Genomic DNA, 16,910 nt, shown 5'->3' on the forward strand with positions numbered 1-16,910 from the left:
ATTGCTTTTAACATTTCTTTTGTTTTGATTTGATATATATTTGCTTTCATCCAATTTTGACTTTGCGAGTCAAGTCTTTCAGGGATTATAAAATGTTTTGAGGTGTTCATCAGAAAATTCTTTAGGTTTTTCTCAACTTGCTTTAAACAGTTGCTCACTGATCTGGCTAATGATAATTTGCTTCCATCCAAGTTTGACTTTGTAAGTCAAGTCTTTCAGGGAGCATAAAGTGTATTGAGGTGTTCATCAGCAATTTCATTAGGTTTCTCTCAACTTGCCTTAAACAGTTGCTTACTGATCTGGTTAATTATAATTTGCTTCCATCTTTCAATGAGCATAAAATGTTTTGAGGTGTTCATCAGAAAATTCATTAGGTTTTTCTCAACTTGCCTCAAATAGTTGCTGACTGATCTGGTTATTTATAATTTGCTTCCATCCAAGTTTGACTTTGTAAGTCAAGTCTTTCAGGGAGCATAAAATGTTTTGAGGTGTTCATCAGAAAATTCATTAGGTTTTTCTCAACTTGCCTTAAACAGTTGCTGACTGATCTGGTTAATTATAATTTGCTTCCATCCAAGTTTGACTTTGTAAGTCAAGTCTTTCAGGGAGCATAAATGGTTTTGAGGTGTTCATCAGAAAAATGTTAGTTTTTTCTCAAGTTGCTTTTAACAATTCTTTTCTGTTTTGTTTGATATATATTTTTTTTCATCCAATTTTGACTTTGTGAGTCAAGTCTTTCAGGGAGCATAAAATGTTTTGAGGTGTTCATCAGAAAACTCTTTAGGTTTTTCTCAACTTGCCTTAAACGATTGTTTTATGTTCTGGCTAAGTTGAATTTGCTTCCATCCAAGTTTGACTTTGTAAATCACGTGTTTTAGGGAGCATAAATGGCCTTAAGTGTTCATCAGAAACATTTAAGTTTTTTCTCAAATTGCTTTTAACATTTCTTTTCTGTTTTGATTTGATATATATTTGCTTTCATCCAATTTTGACTTTGTAAGTCAAGTCTTTCAGGGAGCATAAAGTGTATTGAGATGTTCATCAGCAATTTCATTAGGTTTTTCTCATCTTGCCTTAAACAGTTGCCCGACTGATCTGGTTAATTATAATTTGCTTACATCCAAGTTTGAATTTGTAAGTCAAATCTTTCAGGGAGCATAAATGGTTTTGAGGTGTTCATCAGAAAATTCCTTAGATTTTTCTCAACTTGCCTTAAACAGTTGCTGACTGATCTGGTTAATTATAGTTTGCTTCCATCCAAGTTTGACTTTGTAAGTCAAGTCTTTCAGGGAACATAAATGGTTTTGAGGTGTTCATCAGAAAATTTTCTTCTCTGTTTTGTTTCGATATATATTTGCTTTCATCCAATTTTGTTTTTGAGTCAAGTCTTTCAGGGAACATAAAATGTTTTGAAGAGTTCATCAGAAAAACTCAGCTTAAATAATTGTTTTCTGTTTCGGTTTAATATTTGGCTTTCATCCAAGATTGTTTACTTTGAACCAAGCTTTTCAATAAGCAGCTCTTATGGTTTAATATTTTTTGTTTTCATGTAAGATCGTTTACTTTGAACAAAGCGTTTCAGGAAGCAAGTAATTCTGAGGCATATGATAGATATTGAATTGGTATTTTTTGTTGTATCGTTCCTCATACAGCGTATCTTATGTGATTTGACATTCGATTAGGATTAAGTTAACACATTGATTAACTAAGAAAAGCCAAAATGACCCATTTTTGGGCCCGAATTTCGCAAAATAAATTACATCATATTAATTCTGCTTAAATTTTAAGCAAGTTTTGTCTTCATACGCTTTCACCTAAACTCAACCCAATTTGAGAAAAACACGTTTTTAGTTTCAAGCTTAGCTCGTTTTGTCCGGTTAATTTAAATCAGCACTGTAGTGTTGTATTACGAAATGTTTTTTTTTCAAAACTCAGATCGCCATTAAAAGCGCTCTTTTCATGACGTTTTTGCTGCATAGCATTGGCAGTTTAATTGCACTGTTCTATCTGCTTTATTTGTGGTTTTATTTTTAAAACGATAGAATGTGTGCTTAGCCATGCACTGTGGTGTGGTGGTCAACTCAAACCTTTTGAAATAATTGTTTTTTTGGTACCGGTAGTTTTTCAAATGTGTTGTGTGCGATTTCGCGTCGGTGTCTATGATTTTTTTTCTAAATCTGCTAAACGATAATTGGAGTATCAATGTTTTTAATACCAAACTGCCATTTACTTTTGAAATAATCAGGCTATTTGAACATAAGTTTCATTAGTGAAAATCACTAGTGAGCGAGGGAGATGGCGATAAAACCCACTATAGTTCGCTGCGCTGAAATTCGGTACCTGTGGCATTGGCAGAGAAAATCGGGGCTAACTATTTTATGTACTTACCGGCACTTATGACTATAGGCCTGCTTCTCTTTGATTTTTAACCGCTGGCTTAACCCTCTAATCAAATTTCAGTAGAACTAAAGTTGTATCTGAACTGAATTGTCTGGCTGAATAGTCCGGAAATCTTAGCCTGAATTTTGCATCGTAACTTTTTGTATTTGCAGTACTTGAAAAAGAAATTCGTTTGTCTTTGATCTGTTCGAAAGCCTCGGTGAATGCAGCGAAAACAGCAGTTTTAGTCTTCGGATTTTTTCATGGTTAAATAAACGGTTATAATATTAGAATTCGCATTTTAATTGCTTTTATCCAAATTTGGCGTTGTGAGTCGATTCTTTCAAGAAGCGTTAATAGTTTTGAGGCGTTCATCCGAAAAACTCTAAGGTTTCTATTTCAGTTTGCCTTAAACAACCAACCAAGTTTTATGGATTTCGTCTAATATTTTTTGCTTCCATCCAAGTTTGTTTTATTTTAAACTAAGCCTTTCAGGAAGCATAAAGTATTTTTGAGGCATGTGTCAGAAAAGATAATTATTTTTCTCTGAAGTGCTTCTTACATGCAAGTTTCTGCAATTGGTTCTAATGATAATTGGCATGTGTTGCTTCCATCCAATTTTGTTTTATTTTAAACCAAGCCTTTCAGGAAGCATAAAGTATTTTTGAGGCATGTGTTAGAAAATATAATTATTTTTCTCTGAAGTGCTTCTTACATGCAAGTTTCTGCAATTGGTTCTAATGATAATTGGCGTAGTGTTGCTTCCATCCAAATTTGTTTTATTTTAAACCAAGTCTTTCAGGAAGCATAAAGTATTTTTGAGACATGCGTTAGAGAAGATAATTGTTTTTCTCGACGTGCCTCGTTCATGCAAGTTTCTGCAATTGGTTCTATTGATAATTGGCGTAGTGTTGCTTCCATCCAAGTTTGTTTTTATTTTAAACCAAGCCTTTCAGGAAGCAGAAAGTATTTTTGAGGCATGTTAGAAAAGATAATTATTTTTCTCTGAAGTGCTTCTTTCATGCAAGTTTCTGCAATTGGTTCTAATGATAATTGGCATGTGTTGCTTCCATCCAAGTTTTTTTTTAAACCAAGCTTTTCAGGAAGCATAAAGTATTTTCGAGGCATGCGTTAGATAAGATAATTATTATTCTCGACGTGCCTCTTTCATGCCAGTTTCTACAATTGGTTCAAATGATAATTGACATGTGTTGCTTCCATCCAAGTTTGTTTTATTTTAAACCAAGCCTTTCAGGAAGCATAAAGTATTTTTGAGGCATGTGTTAGAAAAGATAATTATTTTTCTCTGAAGTGCCCCTTACATGCAAGTGTCTGCAATTGGTTCTAATGATAATTGGCATGTTGCTTCCATTCAAGTTTGTTTTATTTTAAACCAAGCCTTTCAGGAAGCAGAAAGTTTTTTTGAGGCATGTGTTAGAGAAGATAATTTTTTTTCTCTGAAGTGCTTCTTACATGCAAGTTTTTGCAATTGGTTCTAATGATAATTGGCATGTGTTGCTTCCATCCAATTTTTGGTTTTATTTTAAACCAAGCCTTTCAGGAAGCATGAAGTGTTTTTGAGGCATGTGTTAAAAAAGATAATAATTTTTCTCTGAAGTGCCCCTTACATGACAAGTCTCTGCAATTGGTTCTAATGGTAATTAGCGTGTTGCTTCCATCCAAGTTTGTTTTATTTTAAACCAAGCCTTTCAGGAAGCTTAAAGTATTTTTCAGGCATGTGTTAGAAAAATTAATCATTTTTCTCTTGAAGTGCCCCTTACATGCAAGTTTCTGCAATTAGTTCTAATGATAATTGGCATGTGTTGGATCCATCCAAGTTTTTTTTAAACCAAGCCTTTCAGGAAGCATAAAGTATTTTTGAGGCATGCGTTAGAGAAAATAATTTTTTTCTCGTTGTGCCTCTTTCATGCCAGTTTCTGCAATTGGTTCTAATGATAATTGGTATGTGTTGCTTCCATCCAAGTTTGTTTTATTTTAAACCAAGCCTTTCAGGAAGCATAAAGTTTTTTTGAGGCATGCGTTAGAGAACATAAGTTTTTTTCTCGATGTGTCTCTTTCATGCCAGTTTCTGCAATTGTTTCTAATGATAATTGGCATGTGTTGCTTCCATCCAAAGTTGTTTTATTTCAATTTAAGTCTTTCAGGAAGCATAAAGTAATTTTGAGGCATGTGCTATAAAAGATAATTATTTTTCTCTGAAGTGCTTTTTACATGCAAGTTTCTGCAATTTGTTCTAATGATAATTGGCGTGTGTTGCTTCCATCCAAGTTTGTTTTATTTTAAACCAAGCCTTTCAGGAAGCAGAAAGTATTTTTGAGGCATGTGTCAGAAAAGATAATTATTTTTCTCTGAAGTGCTTCTTACATGCAAGTTTCTGCAATTGGTTCTAATGATAATTGGCATGTGTTGCTTCTATCCAATTTTGTTTTATTTTAAACCAAGCCTTTCAGGAAGCATAAAGTATTTTTGAGGCATGTGTTAGAAAAGATAATTATTTTTCTCTGGAGTGCTTCTTACATGCAAGTTTTTGCAATTGGTTCTAATGATAATTGGCATGTGTTGCTTCCATCCAATTTTGTTTTATTTTAAACCAAGCCTTTCAGGAAGCATAAAGTGTTTTTGAGGCATGTGTTAAAAAAGATAATAATTTTTCTCTGAAGTGCCCCTTACATGACAAGTCTCTGCAATTGGTTCTAATGATAATTGGCGTGTTGCTTCCATCCAAGTTTGCTTTATTTTAAACCAAGCCTTTCAGGAAGCTTAAAGTATTTTTGAGGCATGTGTTAGAAAAAATAATCATTTTTCTCTTGAAGTGCCCCTTACATGCAAGTTTCTGCAATTAGTTCTAATGATAATTAGCATGTGTTGGATCCATCCAAGTTTTTTTTAAACCAAGCCTTTCAGGAAGCATAAAGTATTTTTGAGGCATGCGTTAGAGAAAATAATTTTTTTCTCGACGTGCCTCTTTCATGCCAGTTTCTGCAATTGGTTCTAATGATAATTGGTATGTGTTGCTTCCATCCAGGTTTGTTTTATTTTAAAACAAGCCTTTCAGGAAGCATAAAGTATTTTTGAGGCATGCGTTAGAGAACATAAGTTTTTTTCTCGATGTGTCTCTTTCATGCCAGTTTCTGCAATTGTTTCTAATGATAATTGGCGTGTGTTGCTTCCATCCAAAGTTGTTTTATTTCAATTTAAGTCTTTCAGGAAGCATAAAGTAATTTTGAGGCATGTGTTATAAAAGATAATTATTTTTCTCTGAAGTGCTTTTTACATGCAAGTTTCTGCAATTTGTTCTAATGATAATTGGCATGTGTTGCTTCCATCCAAGTTTGTTTTATTTTAAACCAAGCCTTTCAGGAAGCAGAAAGTATTTTTGAGGCATGTGTCAGAAAAGATAATTATTTTTCTCTGAAGTGCTTCTTACATGCAAGTTTCTGCAATTGGTTCTAATGATAATTGGCATGTGTTGCTTCCATCCAATTTTGTTTTATTTTAAACCAAGCCTTTCAGGAAGCATAAAGTTTTTTTGAGGCATGCGTTAGAGAACATAAGTTTTTTTCTCGATGTGTCTCTTTCATGCCAGTTTCTGCAATTGTTTCTAATGATAATTGGCATGTGTTGCTTCCATCCAAAGTTGTTTTATTTCAATTTAAGTCTTTCAGGAAGCATAAAGTAATTTTGAGGCATGTGCTATAAAAGATAATTATTTTTCTCTGAAGTGCTTTTTACATGCAAGTTTCTGCAATTTGTTCTAATGATAATTGGCGTGTGTTGCTTCCATCCAAGTTTGTTTTATTTTAAACCAAGCCTTTCAGGAAGCAGAAAGTATTTTTGAGGCATGTGTCAGAAAAGATAATTATTTTTCTCTGAAGTGCTTCTTACATGCAAGTTTCTGCAATTGGTTCTAATGATAATTGGCATGTGTTGCTTCTATCCAATTTTGTTTTATTTTAAACCAAGCCTTTCAGGAAGCATAAAGTATTTTTGAGGCATGTGTTAGAAAAGATAATTATTTTTCTCTGGAGTGCTTCTTACATGCAAGTTTTTGCAATTGGTTCTAATGATAATTGGCATGTGTTGCTTCCATCCAATTTTGTTTTATTTTAAACCAAGCCTTTCAGGAAGCATAAAGTGTTTTTGAGGCATGTGTTAAAAAAGATAATAATTTTTCTCTGAAGTGCCCCTTACATGACAAGTCTCTGCAATTGGTTCTAATGATAATTGGCGTGTTGCTTCCATCCAAGTTTGCTTTATTTTAAACCAAGCCTTTCAGGAAGCTTAAAGTATTTTTGAGGCATGTGTTAGAAAAAATAATCATTTTTCTCTTGAAGTGCCCCTTACATGCAAGTTTCTGCAATTAGTTCTAATGATAATTAGCATGTGTTGGATCCATCCAAGTTTTTTTTAAACCAAGCCTTTCAGGAAGCATAAAGTATTTTTGAGGCATGCGTTAGAGAAAATAATTTTTTTCTCGACGTGCCTCTTTCATGCCAGTTTCTGCAATTGGTTCTAATGATAATTGGTATGTGTTGCTTCCATCCAGGTTTGTTTTATTTTAAAACAAGCCTTTCAGGAAGCATAAAGTATTTTTGAGGCATGCGTTAGAGAACATAAGTTTTTTTCTCGATGTGTCTCTTTCATGCCAGTTTCTGCAATTGTTTCTAATGATAATTGGCGTGTGTTGCTTCCATCCAAAGTTGTTTTATTTCAATTTAAGTCTTTCAGGAAGCATAAAGTAATTTTGAGGCATGTGTTATAAAAGATAATTATTTTTCTCTGAAGTGCTTTTTACATGCAAGTTTCTGCAATTTGTTCTAATGATAATTGGCGTGGGTTGCTTCCATCCAAGTTTGTTTTATTTTAAACCAAGCCTTTCAGGAAGCAGAAAGTATTTTTGAGGCATGTGTCAGAAAAGATAATTATTTTTCTCTGAAGTGCTTCTTACATGCAAGTTTCTGCAATTGGTTCTAATGATAATTGGCATGTGTTGCTTCCATCCAATTTTGTTTTATTTTAAACCAAGCCTTTCAGGAAGCATAAAGTATTTTTGAGGCATGTGTTAGAAAAGATAATTATTTTTCTCTGAAATGCTTCTTACATGCAAGTTTTTGCAATTGGTTCTAATGATAATTGGCATGTGTTGGATCCATCCAAGTTTTTTTTAAACCAAGCCTTTCAGGAAGCATAAAGTATTTTTGAGGCATGCGTTAGAGAAAATAATTTTTTTCTCGATGTGCCTGTTTCATGCTAGTTTCTGCAATTGGTTCTAATGATAATTGGCATGTGTTGCTTCCATCCAATTTTGTTTTATTTTAAACCAAGCCTTTCAGGAAGCATAAAGTGTTTTTGAGGCATGTGTTAAAAAAGATAATAATTTTTCTCTGAAGTGCCCCTTACATGACAAGTCTCTGCAATTGGTTCTAATGATAATTGGCGTGTTGCTTCCATCCAAGTTTGTTTTATTTTAAACCAAGCCTTTCAGGAAGCTTAAAGTATTTTTAAGGCATGTGTTAGAAAAAATAATCATTTTTCTCTGAAGTGCCCCTTACATGCAAGTTTCTGCAATTAGTTCTAATGATAATTGGCATGTGTTGGATCCATCCAAGTTTTTTTTAAACCAAGCCTTTCAGGAAGCATAAAGTATTTTTGAGGCATGCGTTAGAGAAAATAATTTTTTTCTCGACGTGCCTGTTTCATGTCAGTTTCTTCAATTGGTTCTAATGATTATTGGCATGTGTTGCTTCCATCCAAGTTTGTTTTATTTTAAACCAAGCCTTTCAGGAAGCATAAAGTATTTTTGAGGCATGCGTCAGAGAATATAAGTTTTTTTTCTCGATGTGTCTCTTTCATGCCAGTTTCTGCAATTGTTTCTAATGATAATTGGCGTGTTGCTTCCATCCAAAGTTGTTTTGTTTCAATTTAAGTCTTTCAGGAAGCATAAAGTAATTTTGAGGCATGTGTTATAAAAGATAATTATTTTGCTCTGAAGTGCTTTTTACATGCAAGTTTCTGCAATTTGTTCTAATGATAATTGGCGTGTGTTGCTTCCATCCAAGTTTGTTTTATTTTAAACCAAGCCTTTCAGGAAGCAGAAAGTATTTTTGAGGCATGTGTCAGAAAAGATAATTATTTTTCTCTGAAGTGCTTCTTACATGCAAGTTTCTGCAATTGGTTCTAATGATAATTGGCATGTGTTGCTTCCATCCAATTTTGTTTTATTTTAAACCAAGCCTTTCAGGAAGCATAAAGTATTTTTGAGGCATGTGTTAGAAAAATATTTATTTTTCTCTGGAGTGCCCCTTAGATGCAAGTTTCTGGAATTGGTTCTACTGATAATTGGCATGTGTTGGATCCATCCAAGTTTTTTTAAACGAAGCCTTTCAGGAAGCATAAAGTATTTTTGAGGCATGCGTCAGAGAAGATAATTATTTTTCTCGACGTGCCTCTTTCATGCCAGTTTCTCCAATTGGTTCTAATGATAATTGGCATGTGTTGCTTCCATCCAAGTTTGTTTTATTTTAAACCAAGCCTTTCAGGAAGCAGAAAGTATTTTTGAGGCATGTGTCAGAAAAGATAATTATTTTTCTCTGAAGTGCTTCTTACATGCAAGTTTCTGCAATTGGTTCTAATGATAATTGGCATGTGTTGCTTCCATCCAATTTTGTTTTATTTTAAACCAAGCCTTTCAGGAAGCATAAAGTATTTTTGAGGCATGTATTAGAAAAGATAATTATTTTTCTCTGAAATGCTTCTTACATGCAAGTTTTTGCAATTGGTTCTAATGATAATTGGCATGTGTTGCTTCCATCCAATTTTGTTTTATTTTAAACCAAGCCTTTCAGGAAGCATAAAGTGTTTTTGAGGCATGTGTTAGAAAAGATAATCATTTTTCTCTGAAGTGCCCCTTACATGCAAGTTTCTGCAATTAGTTCTAATGATAATTGGCATGTGTTGGATCCATCCAAGTTTTTTTTAAACCAAGCCTTTCAGGAAGCATAAAGTATTTTTGAGGCATGCGTTAGAGAAAATAATTTTTTTCTCGACGTGCCTGTTTCATGCCAGTTTCTGCAATTGGTTCTAATGATAATTGGCATGTGTTGCTTCCATCCAATTTTGTTTTATTTTAAACCAAGCCTTTCAGGAAGCATAAAGTGTTTTTGAGGCATGTGTTAAAAAAGATAATAATTTTTCTCTGAAGTGCCCCTTACATGACAAGTCTCTGCAATTGGTTCTAATGATAATTGGCGTGTTGCTTCCATCCAAGTTTGTTTTATTTTAAACCAAGCCTTTCAGGAAGCTTAAAGTATTTTTAAGGCATGTGTTAGAAAAAATAATCATTTTTCTCTGAAGTGCCCCTTACATGCAAGTTTCTGCAATTAGTTCTAATGATAATTGGCATGTGTTGGATCCATCCAAGTTTTTTTTAAACCAAGCCTTTCAGGAAGCATAAAGTATTTTTGAGGCATGCGTTAGAGAAAATAATTTTTTTCTCGACGTGCCTGTTTCATGCCAGTTTCTGCAATTGGTTCTAATGATAATTGGCATGTGTTGCCTCCATCCAATTTTGTTTTATTTTAAACCAAGCCTTTCAGGAAGCATAAAGTGTTTTTGAGGCATGTGTTAAAAAAGATAATAATTTTTCTCTGAAGTGCCCCTTACATGACAAGTCTCTGCAATTGGTTCTAATGATAATTGGCGTGTTGCTTCCATCCAAGTTTGTTTTATTTTAAACCAAGCCTTTCAGGAAGCTTAAAGTATTTTTAAGGCATGTGTTAGAAAAAATAATCATTTTTCTCTGAAGTGCCCCTTACATGCAAGTTTCTGCAATTAGTTCTAATGATAATTGGCATGTGTTGGATCCATCCAAGTTTTTTTTAAACCAAGCCTTTCAGTAAGCATAAAGTATTTTTGAGGCATGCGTTAGAGCAAATAATTTTTTTCTCGACGTGCCTGTTTCATGCCAGTTTCTGCAATTGGTTCTAATGATAATTGGCATGTGTTGCTTCCATCCAATTTTGTTTTATTTTAAACCAAGCCTTTCAGGAAGCATAAAGTGTTTTTGAGGCATGTGTTAAAAAAGATAATAATTTTTCTCTGAAGTGCCCCTTACATGACAAGTCTCTGCAATTGGTTCTAATGATAATTGGCGTGTTGCTTCCATCCAAGTTTGTTTTATTTTAAACCAAGCCTTTCAGGAAGCTTAAAGTATTTTTAAGGCATGTGTTAGAAAAAATAATCATTTTTCTCTGAAGTGCCCCTTACATGCAAGTTTCTGCAATTAGTTATAATGATAATTGGCATGTGTTGGATCCATCCAAGTTTTTTTTAAACCAAGCCTTTCAGGAAGCATAAAGTATTTTTGAGGCATGCGTTAGAGAAAATAATTTTTTTCTCGACGTGCCTGTTTCATGCCAGTTTCTGCAATTGGTTCTAATGATAATTGGCATGTGTTGCTTCCATCCAATTTTGTTTTATTTTAAACCAAGCCTTTCAGGAAGCATAAAGTGTTTTTGAGGCATGTGTTAAAAAAGATAATAATTTTTCTCTGAAGTGCCCCTTACATGACAAGTCTCTGCAATTGGTTCTAATGATAATTGGCGTGTTGCTTCCATCCAAGTTTGTTTTATTTTAAACCAAGCCTTTCAGGAAGCTTAAAGTATTTTTAAGGCATGTGTTAGAAAAAATAATCATTTTTCTCTGAAGTGCCCCTTACATGCAAGTTTCTGCAATTAGTTCTAATGATAATTGGCATGTGTTGGATCCATCCAAATTTTTTTAAACCAAGCCTTTCAGGAAGCATAAAGTATTTTTGAGGCATGCGTTAGAGAAAATAATTTTTTTCTCGACGTGCCTGTTTCATGTCAGTTTCTTCAATTGGTTCTAATGATAATTGGCATGTGTTGCTTCCATCCAATTTTGTTTTATTTTAAACCAAGCCTTTCAGGAAGCATAAAGTGTTTTTGAGGCATGTGTTAAAAAAGATAATAATTTTTCTCTGAAGTGCCCCTTACATGACAAGTCTCTGCAATTGGTTCTAATGATAATTGGCGTGTTGCTTCCATCCAAGTTTGTTTTATTTTAAACCAAGCCTTTCAGGAAGCTTAAAGTATTTTTAAGGCATGTGTTAGAAAAAATAATCATTTTTCTCTGAGTTCCCCCTCACATGCAAGTTTCTGCAATTAGTTCTAATGATAATTGGCATGTGTTGGATCCATCCAAGTTTTTTTTAAACCAAGCCTTTCAGGAAGCATAAAGTATTTTTGAGGCATGCGTTAGAGAAAATAATTTTTTTCTCGACGTGCCTGTTTCATGCCAGTTTCTGCAATTGGTTCTAATGATAATTGGCATGTGTTGCTTCCATCCAATTTTGTTTTATTTTAAACCAAGCCTTTCAGGAAGCATAAAGTGTTTTTGAGGCATGTGTTAAAAAAGATAATAATTTTTCTCTGAAGTGCCCCTTACATGACAAGTCTCTGCAATTGGTTCTAATGATAATTGGCGTGTTGCTTCCATCCAAGTTTGTTTTATTTTAAACCAAGCCTTTCAGGAAGCTTAAAGTATTTTTAAGGCATGTGTTAGAAAAAATAATCATTTTTCTCTGAAGTGCCCCTTACAAGCAAGTTTCTGCAATTAGTTCTAATGATAATTGGCATGTGTTGGATCCATCCAAGTTTTTTTTAAACCAAGCCTTTCAGGAAGCATAAAGTATTTTTGAGGCATGCGTTAGAGAAAATAATTTTTTTCTCGACGTGCCTGTTTCATGTCAGTTTCTTCAATTGGTTCTAATGATAATTGGCATGTGTTGCTTCCATCCAATTTTGTTTTATTTTAAACCAAGCCTTTCAGGAAGCATAAAGTCTTTTTGAGGCATGTGTTAGAAAAATATTTATTTTTTCTCTAGAGTGCCCCTTAGATGCAACTTTCTGGAATTGGTTCTACTGATAATTGGCATGTGTTGGATCCATCCAAGTTTTTTTAAACGAAGCCTTTCAGGAAGCATAAAGTATTTTTGAGGCATGCGTTAGAGAAGATAATTATTTTTCTCGACGTGCCTCTTTCATGCCAGTTTCTCCAATTGGTTCTAATGATAATTGGCATGTGTTGCTTCCATCCAATTTTGTTTTATTTTAAACCAAGCCTTTCAGGAAGCATAGTGTTTTTGAGGCATGTGTTAAAAAAGATAATAATTTTTCTCTGAAGTGCCCCTTACATGACAAGTCTCTGCAATTGGTTCTAATGATAATTGGCGTGTTGCTTCCATCCAAGTTTGTTTTATTTTAAACCAAGCCTTTCAGGAAGCTTAAAGTATTTTTAAGTCATGTGTTAGAAAAAATAATCATTTTTCTCTGAAGTGCCCCTTACATGCAAGTTTCTGCAATTAGTTCTAATGATAATTGGCATGTGTTGGATCCATCCAAGTTTTTTTTAAACCAAGCCTTTCAGGAAGCATAAAGTATTTTTGTGGCATGCGTTAGAGAAAATAATTTTTTTCTCGACGTGCCTGTTTCATGCCAGTTTCTGCAATTGGTTCTAATGATAATTGGCATGTGTTGCTTCCATCCAATTTTGTTTTATTTTAAACCAAGCCTTTCAGGAAGCATAAAGTGTTTTTGAGGCATGTGTTAAAAAAGATAATAATTTTTCTCTGAAGTGCCCCTTACATGACAAGTCTCTGCAATTGGTTCTAATGATAATTGGCGTGTTGCTTCCATCCAAGTTTGTTTTATTTTAAACCAAGCCTTTCAGGAAGCTTAAAGTATTTTTAAGGCATGTGTTAGAAAAAATAATCATTTTTCTCTGAAGTGCCCCTTACATGCAAGTTTCTGGAATTAGTTCTAATGATAATTGGCATGTGTTGGATCCATCCAAGTTTTTTTTAAACCAAGCCTTTCAGGAAGCATAAAGTATTTTTGAGGCATGCGTTAGAGAAAATAATTTTTTTCTCGACGTGCCTGTTTCATGTCAGTTTCTTCAATTGGTTCTAATGATAATTGGCATGTGTTGCTTCCATCCAAGTTTGTTTTATTTTAAACCAAGCCTTTCAGGAAGCATAAAGTATTTTTGAGGCATGCGTCAGAGAATATAAGTTTTTTTTCTCGATGTGTCTCTTTCATGCCAGTTTATGCAATTGTTTCTAATGATAATTGGCGTGTTGCTTTCATCCAAAGTTGTTTTGTTTCAATTTAAGTCTTTCAGGAAGCATAAAGTAATTTTGAGGCATGTGTTATAAAAGATAATTATTTTTCTCTGAAGTGCTTTTTACATGCAAGTTTCTGCAATTTGTTCTAATGATAATTGGCGTGTGTTGCTTCCATCCAAGTTTGTTTTATTTTAAACCAAGCCTTTCAGGAAGCAGAAAGTATTTTTGAGGCATGTGTCAGAAAAGATAATTATTTTTCTCTGAAGTGCTTCTTACATGCAAGTTTCTGCAATTGGTTCTAATGATAATTGGCATGTGTTGCTTCCATCCAATTTTGTTTTATTTTAAACCAAGCCTTTCAGGAAGCATAAAGTATTTTTGAGGCATGTGTTAGAAAAATATTTATTTTTTCTCTGGAGTGCCCCTTAGATGCAACTTTCTGGAATTGGTTCTACTGATAATTGGCATGTGTTGGATCCATCCAAGTTTTTTTAAACGAAGCCTTTCAGGAAGCATAAAGTATTTTTGAGGCATGCGTTAGAGAAGATAATTATTTTTCTCGACGTGCCTCTTTCATGCCAGTTTCTCCAATTGGTTCTAATGATAATTGGCATGTGTTGCTTCCATCCAAGTTTGTTTTATTTTAAACCAAGCCTTTCAGGAAGCATAAAGTATTTTTGAGGCATGTGTTAGAAAAGATAATTGTTTTTCTCTGAAGTGCCCCTTACATGCAAGTCTCTGCAATTGGTTCTAATGATAATTGGCGTGTTGCTTCCATCCAAGTTTGTTTTATTTTAAACCAAGCCTTTCAGCAAGCATGAAGTATTTTTGAGGCATGTGTTACAAAAATAATTATTTTTCTCTGGAGTGCCCCTTAGATGCAAGTTTCTGCAATTGGTTCTAATGATAATTGGCATGTGTTGGATCCATCCAAGTTTTTTTAAACCAAGCCTTTCAGGAAGCATAAAGTATTTTTGAGGCATTTGTTAGAAAAGATAATTATTTTTCTCTGAAGTGCCCCTCACATGCAAAACTCTGCAATTGGTTCTAATGATAATTGGCGTGTTGCTTCCATCCAAGTTTTTTTTTAAACCAAGCCTTTCAGGAAGCATAAAGTTTCTTTGAGGCTTGTGTTAGAAAAAATAATTATTTTTCTCTGAAGTGCCCCTTACATGCAAGTTATTGCAATTGTTTTTAATGATAATTGGCATGTGTTGGATCCATCCAAGTTTTTTTTAAACCAAGCCTTTCAGGAAGCATAAAGTATTTTCGAGGCATGCGTTAGAGAAGATAATTATTTTTCTCGACGTGCCTCTTTCATGCCAGTTTCTACAATTGGTTCTAATGATAGTTGGCATGTGTTGCTTCCATCCAAGTTTGTTTTATTTTAAACCAAACCTTTCAGGAAGCATAAAGTGTTTTTGAGGCATGTGTTAGAAAAGATAATTATTTTTCTCTGAAGTACCCCTTACATGACAAGTCTCTGCAATTGGTTCTAATGATAATTGGCATGTGTTGCTTCCATCCAATTTTGTTTTATTTTAAACCAAGCCTTTCAGGAAGCATAAAGTGTTTTTGAGGCATGTGTTAGAAAAGATAATTATTTTTCTCTGAAGTACCCCTTACATGACAAGTCTCTGCAATTGGTTCTAATGATAATTGGCGTATTGCTTCCATCCAAGTTTGTTTTATTTTAAACCAAGCCTTTCAGGAAGGTTTAAGTATTTTTGAGGCATGTGTTAGAAAAAATAATCATTTTTCTCTGAAGTGCCCCTTACATGCAAGTTTCTGCAATTAGTTCTAATGATAATTGGCATGTGTTGAATCCATCCAAGTTTTTTTTTTAAACCAAGCCTTTCAGGAAGCATAAAGTGTTTTTGAGGCATGCGTTAGAGAAAATATTTTTTTTTCTCGACGTGCCTCTTTCATGCCAGTTTCTGCAATTGGTTCTAATGATAATTGGCATGTGTTGCTTCCATCCAAGTTTGTTTTATTTTAAACCAAGCCTTTCAGGAAGCATAAAGTATTTTTGAGGCATGCGTTAGAGAATATAAGTTTTTTTCTCGATGTGCCTCTTTCATGCCAGTTTCTGCAATTGTTTCTAATGATAATTGGCGTGTGTTGCTTCCATCCAAGTTTGTTTTATTTCAATTTAGGCCTTTCAGGAAGCATAAAGTAATTTTGAGGCATGTGTTTTAAAAGATAATTATTTTTCTCTGAAGTGCTTCTTACATGCAAGTTTCTGCAATTGGTTCTAATGATAATTGGCATGTGTTGCTTCCATCCAATTTTGTTTTATTTTAAACCAAGCCTTTCAGGAAGCATAAAGTATTTTTGAGGCATGTGTTAGAAAAGATAATTATTTTTCTCTGAAGTGCCCCTCACACGCAAGTCTCTGCAATTGGTTCTAATGATAATTGGCGTGTTGCTTCCATCCAAGTTTTTTTTTAAACCAAGCATTTCAGGGAGCATGAAGTATTTTTGAGGCATGTGTTGGAAAAATAATAATAATTTTTCTCTGGAGTGCCCCTTAGTTGCAAGTTTCTGCAATTGGTTCTAATGATAATTGGCATGTGTTGGATCCATCCAAGTTTTTTTTTAAACCAAGCCTTTCAGGAAGCATAAAGTATTTTTGAGGCATGCCTTAGAGAAGATAATTTTTTTTCTCGACGTGCCTCTTTCATGCCAGTTTCTGCTATTGGTTCTAATGATAATTGGCATGTGTTGCTTCCAACAAGTTTGTTTTATTTTAAACCAAGCCTTTCAGGAAGCATAAAGTATATTTGAGGCATGTGTTAGAAAGATAATTATTTTTCTCTGAAGTGCCCCTTACATGCAAGTCTCTGCAATTGGTTCTAATGATAATTGGCGTGTTGCTACCATCCAAGTTTGTTTTATTTTAAACCAAGCCTTTCAGGAAGCATAAAGTATTTTTGAGGTATGTGTTAGAAAAAATTTTTATTTTTCTCTGAAGTGCCCCTTACATGCAAGTATCTGCAATTTGTTCTAATGATAATTGGCGTGTTGCTTCCATCCAAGTTTGTTTTATTTTAAGCCAAGCCTTTCAGGAAGCATAAAGTATTTTTGAGGCATGCGTTAGAGAAAATAATTATTTTTCTCGACGTGCCTCTTTCATGCCAGTTTCTGTAATTGGTTCTAATGATAATTGGCGTGTTGCTTCCATCCAAGTTTGTTTTATTTTAAACCAAGCCTTTCAGGAAGCATAAAGTATTTTTGAGACATGTGTTAGAAAAAATAATTATTTTTCTTTGAAGTGCCTCTTACATGCAAGTTTCTGCAATTGGTTATAATAATAATTGGCATGTGTTGGATCCATCCAAGTTTTTTTTTAAACCAAGCCTTTCAG

General features: G+C 33.9%; 1 protein-coding gene across 8 annotated transcripts in view; it reads left to right on the top strand.

Annotated features, from left to right (window-relative positions):
- LOC134840740 (alanine--tRNA ligase, cytoplasmic-like) overlaps window positions 1-16,910 on the top strand; it is a 155,808-nt gene that overhangs the window by 134,813 nt on the left and 4,085 nt on the right. The window lies entirely within an intron of this gene.

The sequence above is a fragment of the Symsagittifera roscoffensis genome, chromosome 2 (genome assembly GCF_963678635.1).
Source record: "Symsagittifera roscoffensis chromosome 2, txSymRosc1.1, whole genome shotgun sequence".
In the NCBI taxonomy this organism is placed as follows: Eukaryota; Metazoa; Xenacoelomorpha; order Acoela; family Convolutidae; genus Symsagittifera; species Symsagittifera roscoffensis.